General features: G+C 41.5%; 1 protein-coding gene across 3 annotated transcripts in view; it reads left to right on the top strand.

Annotated features, from left to right (window-relative positions):
* Positions 1-18021, top strand: part of UNC13B (unc-13 homolog B) — a 228380-nt gene that overhangs the window by 160225 nt on the left and 50134 nt on the right. The window lies entirely within an intron of this gene.

Below are 18021 nucleotides of genomic sequence, written 5' to 3'. Positions count from 1 at the left end.
GGACCTGAACACCCCACTGTCGATATTAGACAGATCATCTAGGCAAAGAATCAGCAGAGAAACACAAGATCTAAACAATACTCTAGACCAATTGGAATTGGCAGATATCTACAGAACATTCCATCCAACAACCTCAGAATATTCATTCTTCTCATCAGCACATGGATCATTCTCCAGGATAGATCACATATTAGGTCACAAATCAAGTCTCAATAAATTCAAAAAAATTGCAATTATCCCATGTATTTTCTCAGACCACAATGGATTAAAACTAGAAATCAATAACAAACGAACCTCTGGAAACTATACAAACACATGGAAATTAAACAGCATTCTACTTAATGACATATGGGTCCAAGAAGAAATCAAGCAGGAAATCAAAAAATTTATTGAAACTAATGAAAACAATGATACATCATACCAAAACCTGTGGGATACTGCAAAAGCAGTATTGAGGGGAAAATTTATTGCATTAAACGCTCACTTCAGAAGAATAGAAAGATGGCAAGTGAACAAACTAACACTTCACCTTAAAGAACTAGAAAAACAAGAACAATCCAAACCTAAAGTTAGCAGACAGAAAGAAATCATTAAGATCAGAGCAGAACTGAATGAAATTGAAACCCAAAAAACCATACAAAATATCAATGAATCAAAAAGTTGGTTTTTTGAAAAGATAAATAAAATGGACAAACCATTAGCATGGCTAACAAAAAAAAAAAGAAGAGAAGACTCAAATAACAAAAGTTAGAAATGAAAAAGGCGATATTACAACTGATTCATCTGAAATACAAGGAATCATTCGAGACTACTATAAACAACTAAACACCAACAAATTTGAAAATCTGGAGGAAATGGATAAATTTCTGGACACACACAAGCTCCCAAAACTGAACCATGAAGATCCAGAAAATTTGAACAGACCAATAACAATAAAGGAGATTGCAACTGTTATCAGAAGGCTCCCAACAAAGAAAAGCCCAGGACCAGATGGATTCACAGCAGAATTTTACCAAACATTCAAACAGGAATTGACACCGATTCTTTACAAACTATTTCCAAAAGATTGAAACAGACGCAAATCTCCCAAACTCATTCTATGAAGCAAACATCATCCTGACACCAAAACCAGATAAAGATATAACCAAAAAAGAAAACTACAGGCCGATATCCTTGATGAATATAGATGCAAAAATCCTCACTAAAATACTTGCAAACAGAATACGGCAACACATATGTAAAATTATTCACCACGATCAAGTGGGATTCATCCCAGGGATGCAAGGTTGGTTCAACATACGCAAATCAATAAATGTGATACACCATATTAATAAAGTCAAGCACAAGGACCATATGATCATCTCTATAGATGCTGAAAAAGCATTTGATAAAATTCAGCACTCATTCATGACAAAGACCCTCTATAAGTTAGGTATAGAGGGAAAGTATCTCAACATAATTAAAGCCATGTATGACAAACTCACCGCCAATATCATCCTGAATGGGGAAAAGCTGAAAGCTTTTCCTTTAAGAACGGGAACTAGACAAGGATGCCCACTCTCACCACTCCTATTCAACATAGTGTTGGAAGTACTAGCCAGAGCAATCAGAGAAGAGAAGGAAATAAAGGGCATCCGGATTGGAAAAGATGAAGTCAAACTGTCCCTGTTTGCAGATGACATGATCCTATATATCGAACACCCTAAAACCTCTACAAAAAAACTCTTGGAATTGATAAATGATTTCAGCACAGTAGCAGGATACAAAATCAACACACAAAAATCAGTAGCATTTCTATTCTCCAATAGTGAACGTGCAGAACGAGAAATCAAGAAAGCCTGCCCATTTACAATAGCCACCAAAAAAATAAAATACTTAGGAACTGAGTTAACCAAGGATGTGAAAAATCTCTATAATGAGAACTACAAACCACTGCTGAGAGAAATTAGAGAGGATACAAGAAGATGGAAAGATATCCCATGCTCTTGGATTGGAAGAATCAACATAGTGAAAATGTCCATACTACCTAAAGTGATATACAAATTCAATGCAATCCCCATCAAAATTCCAAAGACATTTTTCTCAGAAATGGAAAGAACTATCCAGACATTTATATGGAATAATAAAAGACCACGCATAGCCAAAGCAATGCTGAGCAAAAAAAGTAAAGCTGGAGGCATAACACTACCTGACTTTAAGCTATACTACAAAGCTATAATAACCAAAACAGTATGGTACTGGCATAAAAACAGACACACTGATCAATGGAATAGAATAGAGAATCCAGAAATAAACCCACACACTTACTTCCATCTGATGTTTGACAAAGACACCAAGCCTATTCACTGGGGAAGGGACTTCCTCTTTAGCAAATGGTGCTGGGATAACTGGATATCCATATGCAGGAGAATGAAACTCGACCCATACCTCTCACCTTATACTAAAATCAACTCAGAATGGATTAAGGATTTAAATATACACCCTGAAACAATAAAACTTCTTAAAGAAAACATAGGAGAAACACTTCAGGAAATAGGACTGGACACAGACTTCATGAATACGACCCCAAAAGCACGGGCAACCAAAGGAAAAATAAACAAATGGGATTATATCAAATTAAAAAGCTTCTGCACAGCAAAACAAACAATTAACAGAGTTAAAAGACAACCAACAGAGTGGGAGAAAATATTTGCAAAATATATATCTGACAAAGGATTAATATCCAGAATATATAAGGAACTCAAACAACTGTACAAGAAAAAAACAAGCAACCCAATTAAAAAATGGGCAAAAGAGCTAAGTAGGCATTTCTCTAAGGAAGATATACAGATGGCCAACAGACATATGAAAAAATGCTCAACATCACTCAGCATCCGGGAAATGCAAATCAAAACCACACTGAGATACCATCTAACCCCAGTTAGGATGGCTAAAATCGAAAAGACTCTGAACGATAAATGCTGGCGAGGTTGCGGAGAAAAAGGAACTCTCATACATTGTTGGTGGGACTGCAAAATGGTGCAGCCTCTATGGAAAATGGTATGGAGGTTCCTCAAGCAATTGCAGATAGATCTTCCATACGACCCAGTATCCCACTGATGGGAATATACCCAGAGGAATGGAAATCATCAAGTCGAAGGTATACCTGTTCCCCAGTGTTCATCGCAGCACTCTTTACAATAGCCAAGAGTTGGAACCAGCCCAAATGTCCATCATCGGATGAGAGGATATGGAAAATGTGGTATATCTACACAATGGAATACTACTCAGCTATAGAAACAAATGAAATACTGCCATTTGCAACAACATGGATGGACCTAGAGAGAATTATATCAAGTGAAACGAGTTAGGCACAGAAAGAGAAATACCACATGTTCTCACTTATTGGTGGGAGCTAAAAATTAATATATAAATTCACACACACACACACACACAAAAAAAAAAAAAAAACCGGGGGGGGGGAGAAGATATAACAACCACAATGACTTGAAGTTGATACGACAAGCAAACAGAAAGGACATTGTTGTGGGAGAAGGAGGAGAGGGAGGAAGGAGGGAGATTTTGGTAAGGGGCAACAATAATCAACCACAATGTATATCGACAAAATAAAAGTTAAAAAAAATAAAATATTAAAAAATAAAGTGATTATCTGTAAAGACCCTATCTCCAAATAAGGTCACATTTTGAGATACTGGGGATTAGGTCTTCAACAGATGAATTTGAGGGGGACACAAACATTCAGATACAGTTCAACCCATAACAGGTACCAAAGCAGTTTTACTGTTTTGGCTCCAAGTGCTGTTTTCAGACAAATCACTTGATAAGGTTTCTAGCCTTATCACCATCCTGATGCTTACTCCTGATTGTACTCTAAACAGTGCCACCTGGAAACTGAAGGGATGAGATGGGACATTGAGTAGAAGGGGTTTCATTGGAACAAAGTTAGGGTATTGGGAAGCTGGATCCTTCTAGACATGGACAGGTCAAGAAAGAACTTTGATAATTTGCTAAGAAACTAGGACTTTCTCTCGAGCACATTCACTGAAGCATTTTAAGAAAACAAGTGACAAAATCTATTTCCATTTTAGAAATATCCCTCTAGCAAATTGTGTAGAATGGATCAGGGCTAAGAAAGAGTGAGAGGGAGATAGTCCTGGAGGAAGGGAAACTAGGGAGGATGAATATTTTGCAATAGTTCAAGAGAGAAATAAGCCTGGACTAAAGGTTGTAGAGAAAACAGATTTGATAGATATAAGGTAAAAATAGATTAGACTTGGTGACTGTGTGTCAGAGGGATAAAGGGTTTTGCAGGGGATTCTGTCACTGGATAGAGAATTAGAATACAGTGTATGGCTTCCAAGGGTCTTGTGTTTGAACAGAGAATTCATCTCTGCATGGGATTGATATGGGTGAGCTGGTGGCACAGGGCACTAAGCAGGAATGCTAACACCAACAATGAGCTTATTCTTAGCAGTTTTTGCTTTGTAGGCTAAGCCCAGCTCTCTCTCTTGGCTCATCTAGTTGAGTGCTTCCCTTTCTCTCCATCATGCTTTCCTGTTACTCTGTCAGAGATCCCCAACTAAAGATGGGTCTCCCTTAAAGCCTTCTCTTCCCCTTTGTGCATTAGCTAGCTTCCTGTAACTCTGCCTCATACCAGATACTTTTTAATATATGGAGAATCCTATAGGAAAAACCCTTCTCTTTGGGCTCCTTTTATTGAGTTTCAAGACACTTGAGATTCATGTGCTGGCTAGGGACAAATTTCCATAAACCTACAGCTTTTTTTCTTTTCTTTCGTGTGTGTGTGTGTTTGTGTGTGTGTGTGTGTGTGTGTGTGTGTGTGTGTGTGTGTGTGTGTGTGTGTGTGTGTGTTGTGTTTTCCCCCAAAAGCTTGTAGAAACAGGCCTAAGCCAAGAGAATTCTCCAGATTTGGTTTTGTCCTAAGATTTTTCCCACTGCTGCTTCTCCTTACTTTTGCTGAAAAGTACATCTCAGTACAAGCTACAAAGAACTTAAGGGAATATTTGATCAATATCAAGCCAGTTAAGTCTCCTTTTAGTATAAGAGGTTCACTTCTCCAGGACATTTCAAATTTTGGATTCCCCTTAGAGAATCCTCAACATATGGCCCCATCAATTTCCTTTGGGTATAGAGAGTGAGGCAGGGCCACTGAACTCTGTGGATTGGACTGGGTTATATATAAACAGATTCTTGTTCAAGGCCTGCATTAGTCCTAAATCTGGGAGCTGTGACTTTTGTACAGATTTATGTGAGAGAGCAGTAGACATGTAGACCGCTTATGATATGGGTTTTCAATTATTCGGTTCTGAAATGGATGTGGGGCCACATCCTTTGGAGATATAGACTGAAAACTTAACTGTTTAGCTGGTTAATCCTGAGGAGTTTATTGACTTTTTATTATGTTCAAGATTTTGCTTATCAGGGATGGTGCTTGACCTGATTGTAGGACTGAGATTTGTCAGCAATTTGACTCCTCAGGCCTGCCTTGCAGCTTGTCAGGTCCAATTTAGGTAGTGAAACAACAATGTCTTAGTATATCAGTAAACTCAGCACATCTCTGCCAGACTCATCACTTCCCTAGGGTGGTATGTTCCTGAGGGAAGAAGGAGAATCACCTCCCAGTGCTTGTCATCCTCTGCTGCATATAGTTTTTGAGTAGTTTAGAGAAAGCATAATTCTACAGGGGGGAAAAGACTTTTCACAACAAACCATTTTTCTCATGAAACAAATCCTAGCTGTGTGACCACGTCAGCCTCTTCATGTTGCTTGGCTTTTCTTAGTGGTAGAAAAGGAAAACAGCCACAAGCTGACTTCTGCATAAGATAGACTTTGGCTCCATCTATCCTTTGCATCCTGTGTTGATATTGGAAGATAAGATAGGCACCTGCTGGTTTTGACCCAGCCAGTCTCTGGCAGTGATTCCTGAAAAGGCAAGCCAGGTTTGGAGCAGGCATGTTCTTTGCTTCCAGACCAGTTGTATCTGGCCTCAAGGAGACTTAGATTGGTTTGCATGAGAGGAGAGAATTGTGATTGCTGAGGCCCTCCTCCAGTATCCCTGATACCACCCAGTTGCTTTAGCTGAAGGTGGATTTTGTATGCCAGGTGGTCTTCTGACTAACCCACCATTCAGCTCCCCTTTAGAGCCCCTGTGGCTCTGAACCTTCCCACAACTCTGCGCGAGTGTCAGTGTCTCATGTTGAATTTCCATCTTGACTCATCTGTCTCTAGGCAAAGATCCCTGCAAAGATTTAAATTGGGAACCAGACCCTGAGAATGTCTGTTCACAGCATTTCACAGCTTCTGACTAAATCCCTTTCCCTTCTTAACCCAATCTGTTTTTTTCCAGTACTGCCCAGCTAGCTCTTGAGCAGCCCTACTTTGAGGAGGCTTCCCACCTTAGGTGTGTGCTGTGCTAATTCTTACCTCTAAAAAGCACCCTATCCTTATAGCCTGTCCAGCATTCCCAAGGGCCAGATCCACTGTGACAAGGGGACTGCATTGTTGCTCACATGGCTCAGGAAAGAAATTGCCTGCTTATCCCAAAAGGCTAGTCCACTGAGGAGGTCTGATTGTCCTTTGGTCGTATGATGTCTGGCACTCTGTGGGCCCTGTAGGATGGTGACAGAAGGAACCCTGATTTTTTACCAGAGCTTACACTGACTCCTGTTTACCATTTTTCCCACTGCTGCTTCTCCTTATCTTTGCTGAAACACGGGAAGGTGGAAAGATACAAAGTAATTTGTGGTCAAAGCCATATAAGCTATCTTATGAAGTTTGAAGAGTATAACTAGAGATAGCAAATTTGTTGTGCTCATGTCCTAAACACATCTACTGTCTGAGACTTTGTTTTTCTGGAAAGCCGGAGCTGCTTAGAAGATGGGCTAAATATGTTTGGGTGACAAGATAGGGTTCCATTAGCCTCAGGAATACCATCTGGAGGCCTCAGCCAGGCCCTGGAGCCACTAGTGAATGAGGCAGAAATAAGTAGGTTCTTTAGACAATGTCCTAACTCTGGGCATCTTCCCCAGTTTTGAGAGTTTGAGCTACTACTTAGCCTAGGAAGCCTGGACCCAAACCTGATAATGACAGCCACTGCTCTGGGTTCTTTATGAGTCGTTGCAGAGTTGGGGAGGGAATTCTGCTTTAAGCAGTCTTCCCTGTATTTCTGTTTTAAACCCTTTACCTCTTTCTCCTAGCTGAAGTCTGGGAAACTCCACAGTAAATTGGCTGTGACTTCCTCTGAAAATTGACAGTTTTCAAGTTATTTTTTTCCTCTTTATTTAGATATGGTTATAGTTGTACTGTCAGCCCTTATCTCTTCTGTCATCTAGCCAGCTCCCAACTGGGTTAGGAGGTATTTGCTCTGCTGTCAGTGTTGGCTGCATAATGAAGTGGATGGTTAAGAAATGGATTGTTTAGCATCTCTTGGAATCTAAATTTTCTTTCTAGTTGAGGGGGAAGAAATATTATTGGAAGAAGGCAGTAGGGAGGCAAATGTTGGCTCTGAAATCAACCCTTTCTCCTCAGAATCTTGGATAAGCCAAGGAAATCATTCTTAATTTAAAAGCTTCCTTTATCTACCATATAGGACTGCCTGGTCTGCAGTGATAGATCCTAGCATGGCGTCCATAGACGGACTAACTGATTCATGAGCTAAAGGGGCCATACTCCATTGTGGAATGTCGTGAGGAATGTTGCTGGGCAGCAGAAGTAGCAAGGTTTGAAAGCCTGGTTTGGGTGTGCCAGGTGATCAAACTTGCTTACCTACTGTTGGCTTAAGGAATAAGAGGTCCTTTTCTCATTAGATCAGGCTCAGGGAGGTGGAATAGGAATGGCTTAACTGGATTGTTACTGGCTGATTGGAGCTCTATATTGAGGAGGATTCTGAGGTTCTTGAGGTTCATCAATGTTTTTCCTATCCTGTGGTTGCCATGTAGAAAGGAGTATCATGTTTCATGTGTTTGGCATTTTATGCTCCAGGGCTTCAAAGATCCCTGGCTTATGCTTGGACATTATGTCACATTGAACAACTTGAGTGTTCTTTGAAAATAAGGACATGCAATTTCCCGATGAGTCCTAAGTAGAATTATTGAATTATTAGGAAATAGGGCCAAATGAGAGTCACCTGCCTCATGTCTCCAGGGAGATGGGACTTCCATTGACAAAGAAGGGTTGGGAAATTTGGGATCATGAAAACAGAGCCCTGAATCTTAGACAGCTTTTTGGTCAACGTGGGTATCACTTTAAGTTACTTAGTTCCTAATTCTGTATTTCAAAACAGTCTTTGTTTCTGACTTCTGCCAGTAAAGGGTCCATCTCAGCTCACCCAGCTTCCCCTGCTTCTTCCTAGTCATTGCCTTGGCATAGCCTAAGGGAGTTCTTGTTTTCCAGTGGTTGTTCAGGAAGAACTAGACTAGATGTCTTCTCTGAGAACATGGCACTATTTGGTGTTAACTGGTCGTGAGCGCTTTACCTGTCCTTCAGCTTCTCCAAATGTCAACAGCAGATCATATACATACAGAACAAACAAACCTAGAGCTTGTCTTAGAAGGGAAGATTCCCTTTGTATTATGTTCCAGCTGTTTTTTGCTGCCAGCTTCCCTCTGAGTAGGGAGCTCCTTAAAGTACAGGGTTCTGTCTTATGTCTATATCCTATAATCTAGGCATGAGAGAGGTGGATAGGCAGGGAAGAAGAAAGGAGGGGGGAGAAAAAAATGAAGGAAGGAAGTGGGGGAAGGGCGAGAGTAAGATCTATACTTAGCAAGAGAAAGAGACACTCACCAAGGGTGTGTGAGTGAGCTTGTTGGCGAGGGTTGTGTGTGCGTGAGTGTGCTGGGAAAGGGGGTGTGTGCGCCAGGAACGTGTGAGGAGGGCTGGTGCCCTATGGGAGGTTGCCGGCAGGAAGCAGCTGGAGAGGAGGAGGAGCAGCAGCAGGAGCAGGAACTGCCCGCTTTCTGTCTCAGTCTCAAAGCCTGAAATCGATTGAGTTAGAATTCCACATCCAGTTGAAGTTTGGCTGCTGTTGCATTCAGCAGACTGGTCGTCACAATCCCCCTGGGCAGCGAGGTGTGGACCAGATTGGATTCCTAAATTCGCAGCCAGTGAGATTCCTGCCTGGCCCTTCACTGAAGGGATTTCTCTGCTAGGCATTGTTCCTATCATCAACTTTGCACAGTGAAGCCAGCCAGCTGGGTGTAACTGAGAATAACTCCTCCCTGGTTCTTTTGTCAGCTGGGTAAGCAGCAGTGCTGTGGCTCAGAAAGTTCATCCTGTGGCTTCTCCATCAGACCAAGGAGTGCTTCTGAATGGATTTCCTCTTAAAGACAGCACTTGCATTCTAAAACTTCAGAATTCATGGTTTTAATGTGTTTTGTTTTGTTCTTTCTTTTCATTTCCTTAACTCTGATTTTGGTTGCAGCAACAAGGTAAGTGGTATCGAGTGTATGACTGGCTCTGAACCACAAGCAGGGACAGAAGCAAAGCATTTGTGGGTGGAATATGGAGCAGCTACATTAATTATATAACTGCTTGAGGCAACTTGCTGGTGAGGGTCATTATAATGAGTGAAAAGTAGCATACTCAGCATTGGGGTAGAATCTTCACATGCATGTGTTTGTAAGCTGATAATTTGACCATCCATTCTTCCTTGGTGCTCTCCTGCATGTATACAAATAATCCATCCACGCTTTGGATGTGTGCATACTTGTATACAAATAATCTTTCACCTTTTTGATGTGCTGATATGTGTTTATAAATAACCTGTCCATTTCTTTCCTGCGTGTACATACATATACACAACTTATTCATTCACGTTGTATGAATACACATACGCCATCTGTCCCTCCTCATACATACATATATAGAGATGATCTTTCCTTTCATCTTATGTGTGTATGCATGTTCTTAGGTAACTTCCTTGTTCTTATGTATATTCAGAAATCTTTCCATCTTTCCAGTGTGTGTATGAGAAAGTATATGTAGTATCTTCAGTCTAATGTGAATTTTTATCCCTCTCATGCATGCATATGCCATATAAACAGAAAAGTCGTCTTGAGTTTTTTCAGTCTTGAGGGTGTGCATATATGCATAATAGATAATCTGTCCACTTATATTATGCATGTATGATAAAAGAGCACAAACTTTGTAGATTGAAATCTCACTTTTAAATCCTGGCTCTACTCAGTGACCTTGGTCAAGTCATTTAGCCTTTCTGAGCATCATTTTTCTCATCTGTGAAATCAGAATAATCCTTCCTGCCTCACAGGGTTGTTGTGATAATAAAATGAGAATCATGTAAACTGAAAAGTTCTGAACAAGTATAATCTTTCACTATTATTATATATTCCTCTAGTATGAGTTGTGTAAGATAACGTACCTTTGACCCAGCTATATTGAAATTATGCTCTTGTCTGTGAGAGGTCTCCAGGCCTGTGTGAAGGGGTAGCTTCTGTTGAAGTAATCAGGTTTATAACGTGGTTTTGCCCAGAGTATTGGAAAGAGCTACATAGAGCTATAGGGTATAGAGAAAGGGTCAGGTTGAGAGGGAGAAAAGAAGTCTTCTGCAGGTTGGGGCCTTGATAATTTGTTGTTTGTAGCCTTGAGGAGGATTAAACCTGACACAAAATGGAAATGTGCTGTTTCCAGCTAGGGTCAAAGTGAGCAAGTTAAAAGATGAGTGAAAGAACAAACGTTCTGCTTCCCTTGAGATGACAGCCTGCCCTTTGCAGTGAGCATCTACTGCCAGGTTTTGAAGGTTCTCCAAAGTGTTCCCTCACCTCATACTTCTAGACCTGTGCTGTTTAATATGGTAGCCACTGACCGTGTGTGACTCTTGAGTACTTGAAGTGTGGCTAGTCTAATTTGAGATGTGTTATAAACATAAGATACATACCAAATTTCAAGGACTTAGTGTAAAAAAAAATGCAGATATACAATTAATGAATTTTATATTGATTACATGTTGAAATGATAATATTTTGGATATTGGGTTAAGTAAAATATATTAAAATTAATTTCATCTGTTTCTTTCTCCTTTTTTTGGTGGCTGGCCAGTATGGCAATCTAAACCCTTGACCTTAGTGTTACAAGGTGGTGCTTTAACCAACTGAGCTAACCAGCCAGCCTTTTTTGTACTTTATTATGTGGCCGCTAAATTTCTTTTTGACATATCCAATTTGTCTGGATTTTTTTTTTTTTTCTGGCCAGTACGGGGATCAAACCCTGGACTTTGGTGTTATCAGCACCATGCTCTAACCAACTGAGTTAACTAGCCAGCTGAAAATTTTTTAAATTACACCTGTGTCTTGCATTATATTTCTGTTGAACAGTTCTGCCCTAGACCCCACTAGCACAAGGATCAGGGCAGCTTTTCCAGCTGGAAGGGCAAATGGGAGTCCCATCATGGCAGCTCTGGGGACAATAGGAACCATTGCAGTGCCTCTCCCTACCAGTCTTATACTCTGGAGAGATAATTGACTAGCTAATTGATAGTCTGGCAGAGGCCAGGACTGCTACCACCCTCTCTTTTTTGTCCTGAGTGAGCTCCCCCCAAATTATGAGTAAATATAATTGGGGAGAGGCTTCTACATTAGTTTTACAATGAAAAGGGGTTGCAAGCCATCAGTCTAGAAGGAAAACTAGAACTTGAAGGTAGCATTTGTCATGGAAACAGAGGTAGGCTAGAAATTAAGAGACCTGGCTTCTAATTCGGCTCTGCCATAGACTCATTTATTTTTTCCATGGCACTGAGTTCTCACTGTGTGCCAGTTTGTGTGCTTGGCATAGTAATGCCCTGTGCTAGGCATTGGGAATTCAAAAACATGTAAGGCACAGCTTCCAGTGTAATGGAGTGATTGCACATCTACTGTGTTCCCTCAAACAAGAACCTGCCACCTAGTAGGAGTCTGCCAAAGTAAAACATTAATGACAACAAGAGTGCCATTCTAGGTCAAGGATTATGAACTTGGGTAAGAGGGCTTTTGAGAAACTAGAGCTCTTGCTCTGCCTAAAGACTCTCAAATGCAAAATTCAGAAAAACATTATGATAATCAAACAAAACTTCTTTATAGACTAGATCACAATGTAGTGTGAGATTCCAGACCTAGATATCCTCTAAAGAATTCTTCTATCTCTAGCATTTTCTGGTTTTCTGTTCTGCCTTTTATTCAGTGACAAGGGTTGGGTGGTTATTTATTGGAGCACAGACACTGTTCTAGGTGCTGGGGATACAGCAGTTCCTGCTCAAGTTCTAGGATGCAGAGGTGGGGGAGGGAGACATAATGAACAGGCAAACAAACATATTATTTATCAGGTGGAAATAAGTTCTATGAAGAAAATATTAGAGGAAGGGAATAGAGAATTTTTCGGAGGGGAGAGGGAGGGTGTTCAGTGGGTAAATTCCTGTTCACATACCTTTTTTGGTCTACTCACAAGAGCCATGAGGTAGTAATGAAAAAGGAGGGCATGATGAGCAATAAAGAAAAAATTATTTTAGGGCTGGCCCGTGGCTCACTTGGGAGAGTGTGGTGCTGATAACACCACGGCCACAGGTTCGGATCCCTGTATAGGGATGGCTGGTTAGCTTACTTGGGAGAGTGTGGTGCTGACAACACTAAGTCAAGGGTTAAGATCCCCTTACTGGTCATCTTTTTTAAAAAAAAGAAAGAAAGAAAGAAAAAAAAAGAAAAAATTATTTTGACACTTAAGATGGTAAGACGGACTTTACTTGGAGGGACCACTACAATGAGGTTTGTAGTAGGGGTGAGAGGTTAAACTCAATTTCAAATATAAGGAAAAGTGGGAATTTATAGCCAAGGAGCTGGGTGGGGCTCAGTGGATAGAAAATTATGAAGAGGGGCCGGCCCGTGGCTCACTCCGGAGAGTGTGGTGCTGAGAACACCAAGGCCCCGGGTTCGGATCCCATATACGGATGGCCGGTTCGCTCACTGGCTGAGCGTGGTGCTCACAACACCAAGTCAAGGGTTAAGATCCCCTTACCGGTCATCTTTTAAAAAAAAAAAAAAGAAAAAAAAAAGAAAATTATGAAGAGAAAATATCAAGGGGATTCTGGCTAAACTGAATTGACAGGATTTTTGCTGAAGGCAGGCCAGGGTGATAAGGTAAGAAATTTGGTCAGATATCAACGGTGGTCAGATACTAAGGGTAGGGGATAAGGAATTTAATCAGTTATCAGGGGTGGGGAGTTTTCACCAAACTGACCCAGCAGAATTCTTGATAAAACTGGACTAAAAGGGCCGAGGACAGAACCCATTGTCAGGGACCTAGTCAAAAAGATGACTCAGGAGACTGACCAAGTTTTGTCAAAGGAAATGGTCTTGGTCATGAGCCAGATTCTGGGTGTGTATGTATTTGTTTTATGATTTGTTAAACCTTGGTACCCTGAAAGGGAGCCCTGGGCCGGGCACAGAATACCCAGCTAGCTCTCCTGACTGACATTTAATCTTCATTCTGAGGTTTTGATATGCCAATCTTCTGAAGGCTAGTTCACCTGAGGTTCTGTCCCCCTTCGTACATATGGAGGCTTGAGGTTTTCTTTCCTTTTCATATGTCCAGCTTCTGGACTATAAACAGGGCTCCTTTTAATGCTGGTGAAGAGGGATGACAAATCCTAGGAACTGCAGTACTGGGACCTTGCTAAGCCTTTGATCTCGAGCATTCCCTACTCCCTTTGGCTAATCTCACTCTTTATACCTTGTGTCCTGATCATTTTCTTCAGATGAGATACTCTGTAGGCATTGATTCTTTCTCAAAGATTAATGTCCTAAGAGTACCCCTACCTGCTGTGGCCCTAGAAATTCATTCCTGTCACTGTATTAGCCATATGGCATAATTGGTAAATGGCCCAAGAATGAGCACTTGGCTTTCTGCCTACGGGACTTGTTTCACACAAAGTGAGAAGCTGCTTGGTATATGTACTACATAAGAGTCCTGCCCTGTTCCCAGAGGTCTTCTGGTTGTTTTCTCCAGCCAAGATTTGGGTCAGAAGCAGTTTTTACAAGGAATAGTCACATTCCTAATTATTATGTTTATTTGACAAGTCAGAGAGGGATAAAAGAAACAGCCCTTTCAGAAAACTGAGGATTTTTTTTTTTTCCTCTTGTCTTTTTTTTGGTAGGCTGGTGCTGATGCAATGTGATTTACTGGGTCTATTCCCTGCCGTAATTCTCAGCTTTCCATCATTAAAGCTTTAATCTTTTTGATTAATTCATTTTGTTTTGATGTGTTCCCTTTTTGAATGTAGATATTCTTTGAAAGGGCTGCTCTGTTTTTTCCAGCCCTAGACATTCCTTAGGAAAAGAGTACAGAAAGATATGGTTATTTCTGAGAGTGTATGTATGAAATGTGGTGAGTTGACCAGAGTGGATAGGCCAACAGGAAAGGGCAGAGTGACAGTACCAGGTACCTTAAAGGAAACTAGAGGGGCTGGGTTTGAACTGGGTGGACACCAAAGCCTCTTTATCGCGTCCCAGCTCAAAAATTACTTATCTGTGGCCTTCTTTGTCCTGTTTTTGGCTGGGCTTCTGACCTTCCCATTCCCTACCTCTGGGATTAAATGCGTACTTCTTATTACAACTTCTCTTATAACATGTATTACTTTATATTGTGATTGTCCATATGTCTATCTCCCTCTCCAAACCTTAATATATTAGAGAGCAGGGACTGTGTCTTATATCCCTGGCACATAGTTTAGTGCCAGGCATACCCAGTAGGTACTCATTCATTTGAATTGACTTGGAAATCAAGTGGTCCTTTTCACAGTTTGGGTCCTGTCATATCATTCCTGCGGACAGTAGTAGCAAAGAGAGGCTGGAAAAGGAGGTGACTTGGGCCTCCTGGCTCTCAGGGTTGCCATTTCTGCTCATTCTGGCTTCTTATATCCTGTTGGACTCTGAACAAAGTGACTGGTTGATCTTCTGGGCATCACATTGAGCTCTGTCCCCTGCTTCAAAGCCTGCAGACCTGGGTGACTGAATGAGTTTGGTGACTTTAGGGAACACATATCCGCAGGAGATGATTTTTAAGTTCACAGTTTACCCAGGGGCAGAAGAAGGTTTGGAGGGTTTTGCTTGTGTGTTTAGTATGGAAGCAAGCATCTTTGTTTGGGTCTGGGAAGAGTTGCTATGGCAGCTCTAGTTGGAAATTTCCTATTTGTCAGTATGGTAGGGAACCAGTTGGCTCTGCCTTTGGTCCTCACCAACATTAGAAAGAAAAACTTGGGCTGGCTGGTTAGTTCAGTTGGAGGTCATAGGAAAGGGCTCTGAACTCAGTGGTTGTACCATTTGCCCCCTGTGTGGCTGGTCAGTCAATGTTGTAGGAACTGCAGTCTGGGAGGGGACACCTGGTAAGTCTGTCCAGGAAGTTAGGCCAGGTCTCTCTGGACTACTGATCTGAAGGGCAGAAGCAGATAGGCCCCAGTTAACCTGGCCTGTACTGAAGCAGCTTCATTTTTGTTCCCAACAAACTGCCCCATCTGGATCAAAGTGTGGCTGGCCTTGGAGGACTTGGCAATGGATTCTGGGCCTCACCAACATTAGATTAGAAAGAAAAGGCTTGGGCTGGCAGGTTAGCTCAGTTGGTTAGAGTGTAGTGCTGATAACTCCAATGTACAGGCTTTCATCCCTGTGGCTAGCCACAAAAAAAAAAAAGAAAGAAAAGAAAAAGAAAAAAAAGAAAAGAAAAACTTGTCTCCTGTAGCCATTTGCCCCTTCTTCATGCTTTTAGGCTGTCTGAGGGAGGATGTCAGGCCTCCTGACACCTGAATGAAGTGTTGGGAACTAAATGATTTGCTCTTCCCATTTCTAACTTTAAAAGAAAACTTCTAGGAGAAAGCAGGACTAACTCAAAGAATGATACTCTACTGGTAGGATTCCAGGCACTGCGGCAGACCATTAAAAGGGACCAGGAAAGGCAGGAGTCTAGGGCAGGGGAAGAAGTCATGGTTCACTCAGATCATACCATTTAGGCAGTTGGGTGCTTGGCTTAGTATTGGTTTCTGTGCTTCTTTGACTCAGGAACTTTCCATGTCAGTAATAATAACACTGCTGTGCTTTACAGATTACTAGGTACCAGTCTGTCATTTTAGCTTTATAACATTTCTGTGATTATCTTCCCTACTTTACAGATGAGGAAAGTAATGCACAGAGAGGTCATGTGTTTAATCCAAGGTCACTGATGAAGCAAGACTCAAACTTAAATCTCTCAGTTCTCAATCCAGTAGCAGTTGCTCATGACCTCATGTGGTTAAACACAGAGCTTCTATCTTGGGTTAGCAATCAGTCTTTCTCCTTTGAGACAAACTTGAAAGGCAAATTGGCAGTTCCAGCCTTTGTAGAGCCAGGGATATTGTTCAGGGCTAACACCAGATGCTAGTGCCAAATCAGGGACACTCAATCCCTGCGTGGTTGGGAAGAAAAGAAAGGTGTGTCTTTGGAAATACACATTTTGTACTTGTGGGAAGAGAGAAGGAAGAATTTGAATTAATCCTAGAATTGGGGGCTTGGTCCGCCTAGGCAATTGGGTACCAAGCCCAAGACCCAGGAATTGTGGTTGTGCACATATAGCATCCTTACAGCTAGACTGATTGGCCAGATTAGGGGTATGGTTGGTCCGGGCCCCTTGAGACCTTAAGGTAAAGCAGTAATTAATGAATTGGGCCTCTTCACTGCCTCACAGGATGGGTAGGATTCTTAGATGAGGAATTTTCAATGAAGCAGAGTTCTTAGATGAGCTGGAGAGAAGAGGGGAAGATATGAAATAGGAATTCAAGTTTCAATCTCTTGGCTCTTGGCCTGGTTGTTTCGAGTAAAAGAAGTCATCTTCATCTTTATCCCAAGGCCTGTGACTTCTCCTTCTGGTTCCTCCTAGTCTGGGGAAGCACAGTGCTTTTAAATTTCAGGCCCACAGACTACAGATGTAAATAGTGGCCTTTCCTGAAAAGGAGTTGCTGTGAGAGCAATCAGTTTGTATTCTTTAAGGCAGTTTTCTCCTTTCAGAATTAACTTGAGTGGTTGGGAAAATAAAAGGAGACAAGGGTTTAGAAGATTTAGCAATCTAGATCAAATCTAAAAGATGGGGTAACCATCTCTGGTCAAAGAACATGAAGGGTAGCATGTCTCCCACTAACACCTCTTACCCCTCCTGGGGTGACCTAGCAGAACCCAGAGTATTGGCAGTCCTGTGCATCTTCTGGATCTCTGCTTTCTCCTTTGTACTTTCCACTCTGCTCCTTTCCTACATGTTGCGCATTCCTAGTAAAAAGGGAATGATGGATGCCTATCCCACAGAAGATAATCATCATCTCTGCATCTGTACTGCAGTTGCCAATAGCTGCACCAAGCCCTTAGGGACTGTTAAATGGAGCTCAGGAACACCAAGCTGAGCCTAAGCCTCCTTTATTGCCAGTTGTGAGCTCATGATAAGTGTGCCTTTGGCTACCTGCCCCCCTAGATACAAATATGCTAAATGCCACCTGAGTTCTGGACAGTGACTATGCCCATACTGTACCCCCTTATTCTGGAATTAGGTGTAGGAATATTTTTTCCTCCAAGCTAAAATTCTTGCCATGGTCCTTTCTCCAAGTTAAGGTTCCTATCATTAAACAAAGGGAAAATACTTTGTGCTATAAGCACAGGCAGGGGTGAACCTTTGAACAAGAAACTGGAAATGAAAGAAAGAAAAACAAACATTCCATGTCTTGTCTTCCACTGTGTATGTGATTTGAGCTTTGGTGCTTAAGCATCTATTTGTTCATTTCTGAGCCAGACTCTAATGCTGAATTTTGTGAAGGTTCAAATTAGGAGTCACTCATTGACCTTACCCCATCTACCTCCCAGTAGCTTGTCTCAATACTGATACCTTTGGTTGCTTGCCCAGAACAGAAAAGACTTGATTTAATTTCACATCAGTACTCTAATGGGAAGCCTAGGAGAGAGAACTGACTGCCTGACTGCCTATAGCCTTTAAGGCCAGAGTCGGGAGGCA

This window comes from Cynocephalus volans, chromosome 17, assembly GCF_027409185.1.
Source record: "Cynocephalus volans isolate mCynVol1 chromosome 17, mCynVol1.pri, whole genome shotgun sequence".
NCBI classification, from domain to species: Eukaryota; Metazoa; Chordata; class Mammalia; order Dermoptera; family Cynocephalidae; genus Cynocephalus; species Cynocephalus volans.
This window is presented reverse-complemented; position numbering and strand designations above follow the sequence as displayed.